At 46.7% G+C, this 3,556-nt stretch overlaps 1 pseudogene; it reads left to right on the plus strand.

The window, feature by feature from the left end:
- The first annotated feature begins 2,097 nt into the window (after positions 1-2,097).
- LOC131757796 (tubulin alpha-1A chain-like) lies at positions 2,098-3,327 on the plus strand (annotated as a pseudogene).
- The last annotated feature ends 229 nt before the right edge of the window (positions 3,328-3,556 follow it).

The following is a 3,556-nucleotide window of genomic DNA, read 5'->3' on the forward strand; positions in this document are numbered from 1 at the left end:
TTTACCTTCTTTGACCCCCTCACATCCTTCTCTACCTTTTTGACACCTTTCTTCCTGGTTCTCCATACTAGACTCACCTTAGTCTCAGCGTTCATCATCTCATGCTTAGATCACTATAATCAACTCAAAACTGGTGTTCTACCTCTAGGCTCTCCCAACCACCCTATAAGTTACAGAAGTATTTATTTTTAGAAATCCAGAACGTATACACTTCTATACTATATCTAGTTTAAACTTCCCAGGATGGTACTCAAGGTCCTCCAGGACTGGCACCAAATAACTCATACCAGCACCTTAGCTCCCATAATTTCCCAGCACAAAATCTCCTCCCCAGCCATCTAGGTCTTTTTGCTGTCATTTCCTTATCTCTAATAGACCAAACCAGGATTTTTCCTCCTTGAGTAACCTGAGAGAGCCTTGTTTCTCTCCCCTTTTACAGTCACCTGTCACTGACATATTAGGACAAAGGCCAAGAGGTTTAGTTCTACCCAGGAGCAGACACCTAAGATGCCCTGGGCCAAATCGCTTTGGCCCATTTGACATTAGTGCCAGTAGTGTGAACAGTTGCATGAATATTGCAATGCTCCAGCTCCAGGGGGTGCCGTGGAGTCCTTTGGTGTATCCTTCAACACCATGGAAACTTACAGAGTCTGAGCAGGGCTATAGACTGAAGTGCAGGGGAGTTAATAAATGATGAGGGATGGAAGTCAGTGGATAAATGCCCCAGCCTCCTCAACCTTCACTGAAACAATTCTGAGGCACATTCTGTGTGGTTCTACAGATGATCCCCAGAGTAAATGGGCCTCAGTTTTCCACAGTGATTTCCATCTGGGTAGCATATCCTTTATTGGCTTTTTTCCTTGTCCTACTCTGCCCACTCCCTCAATCTGTTTCCTGGGATCAATATCATCGTCTTAGGTAAATGCACTTGAACTAGCTACATCCAAGTCCTTGCTTAGGCTCTGCTTCTGCAGGAACCCAAGACACAAAACAATATTCATTATTCTTCTATTCCTTTATTAATAAAACCCCATGTTTTAGCTGCACCCATGGCCACTTAATTATAGGTTACATTTCTCCACCATCTTTGCAACTAAATACGTCTATATGACTTGTTAGCAATGGGCTATGAGAGAACTTATGTGCCAAGCCTTGACATTAAAATAAATACAGGTGTGTTTTTCTTTCTCCCTTCCCTGTTCCTGATGGCTGAGATGCAGATATGATGGCAAGAGGTGGAACAGCCATTATGGACCCAGAGATAGAAGCTGTCTTTTAAGGATAGACTGGTCTGCCCATCCCACTCTGTGATACTTCACCGTGAGCTGATACAGGAGAGAAAAATAAACTTCTCTCTTCTTAAGTCATGGTATTATAGAGATCTCTGTTAAAGTAGCTTAGACAGTATCCTTATGAAGTTTAAGACTTTGGACAAAGTCACACAGCTTTTAAATAGGGATTCCACAACTCAAGCTCTTAGTAAGCCACTCATTTGTTGTGGCTATGTGACATCCCTCCTATGTGTCTATGTGTTGGGACAGTAAAAAGACTGAGAAATATTGCATTACCTATGACACCTTCCAGAAGAGAAGATTTACCTCCCTTTTTCCCATGCAAAAGGGGAAGGGTGGTTCTGAGTCCCATCAAGAATACAAATAAGGGACTTTCCTGGTGGCGCAGTGGTTGAGAGTCCGCCTGCCGATGCAGGGGACGCAGGTTCGTGCCCCGGTCCGGGAAGATCCCACATGCCGCGGAGCGGCAGGGCCCGTGAGCCATGGCCTCTGCGCCTGCACGTCTGGAGCCTGTGCTCCGCAATGGGAGAGGCCACAACAGTGAGAGGCCCGCGTATCGCAAAAAAAAAAAACCAAAACAACAACAACAACAAAAAATAAAGAATACAAATAAGGCAGGTTCTCTTACATCCACCACCTAAGAGTTGCTCTGGAAGAAGGAGCAACCTTGCCTCCTCCTCTCTGCCATCTGCTCTGCAGCCACAAAACAGCAACTGTGTGCCAGTGCATTTCCATTGATGCTGGCCAGGGTGGTGTCCAGATCGGCAATGACGGCTGGGAGCTCTACTGCCTGGAACATGGCATCCAGCCCAATGGCCTGATGCCAAGTGACAAGACCATTGGGGGAGGAGATGACTCCTTCAACACCTTCTTCAGTGAGACAACTGCTGGCAAGCATGTGCTCAGGGCCCTGTTTGTAGACCTGGAGCCCACGGTCACTGACGAAGTTCTCACCGGCACCTACCCCCAGCTCCTCCACCCTGAGCAGCTCATCAGAGACAAGAAAGATGCTGCCAATTACTATGCCTGACATCACTACACCACTGGCAAGGAGGTCACTGACCTCGTCTTGGACCGAATTTGGAAACTGGCTGACCAATGCACAGGTCTTCAGGGCTTCTTGGTTTTCCACAGCTCTGGTGGGGGAACTGGTCCTAGGTTCACCTCCCTGCTGATGGAAGGTCCCTCTGTTGATTATGGCAAGAAGTCCCAGCTGGAGTTCTGCATTTAGCCAGCCCCCCAGGTTTCCATAGCTGCAGTTGAGCCCTACAACTCCAACCTCACCACCCACACCACCCTGGCGTACTCTAATTGTGCCTTCATGGTAGACAATGAGGACATCTAGGACATCTGTCTTAGAAACCTTGATATGGAGCACCCAACATATACTAACCTGAATAGGTTGATAGGTCAAGGTGTGTCTTCCATCACCGCTTCCCTGCGGTTTGATGGAGCCCTGAATGTTGATCTGACAGAATTTCAGATCAATCTGGTGCCCTATCCCCACATCCACTTCCCTCTGGCTACATCGGCCCCTATCAGCTCTGCTGGTAGCAGAGATCTCTAACGCTTGCTTTGAGCCAGCCAACCAGGTTGTGAAATACAACCTGCACCATGGTAAATACATGGCTTGCTGCCTGTTGTACCGTGGCAACATGGTTCCCGAAGATGTCAATGCTACCACTGCCACCATCAAGACCAAGCGCACCATCCAGTTTGTGGACTGGTACCCCACTGGCTTCAAAGTTGACATTAATTACCAGCCTCCTACTGTGATACCTGGTGGAGACCTGGCCAAAGTACAGTGGGCTGCATGCATGCTGAGCAGCATGCCATCGTTGAGGCCTGGGCTGGCCTGGACCACAAGTCTGACCTGACGTATGCCAAGTGTGCCTTTCACTGGTATGTGGATGAGGGCATAGAGGAAGGAGAGTTTTCTGAGGCCCGTGAGGACATGGCTGCCCTTGAGAAGGATTATGTGGAGGTTGATGTGGATTCTGTTGAAAGAGAGGGAGAGGAAGGAGAAAAATACTAAAGTGAAAATGTCACAAAGGTGCTGCTTTTACAGGAAGTTTATTCTGTTTTAAACATTGAAAAGTTGTGGTCTGATCAATTACTTTGTATGTACTCATATACAATTACTGACCGAGGCTTTAAAAACTGACACTTTGTTACAGACTCAAGCTATCCATTTCTCTGATGGGTTTGAATAAAGTATTTCCTATCTTAAATGAAAAAAAAAAAAAAAACAAAAACAAAAATGA

Source organism: Kogia breviceps, chromosome 5 (genome assembly GCF_026419965.1).
Source record: "Kogia breviceps isolate mKogBre1 chromosome 5, mKogBre1 haplotype 1, whole genome shotgun sequence".
Taxonomy (NCBI): domain Eukaryota; kingdom Metazoa; phylum Chordata; class Mammalia; order Artiodactyla; family Physeteridae; genus Kogia; species Kogia breviceps.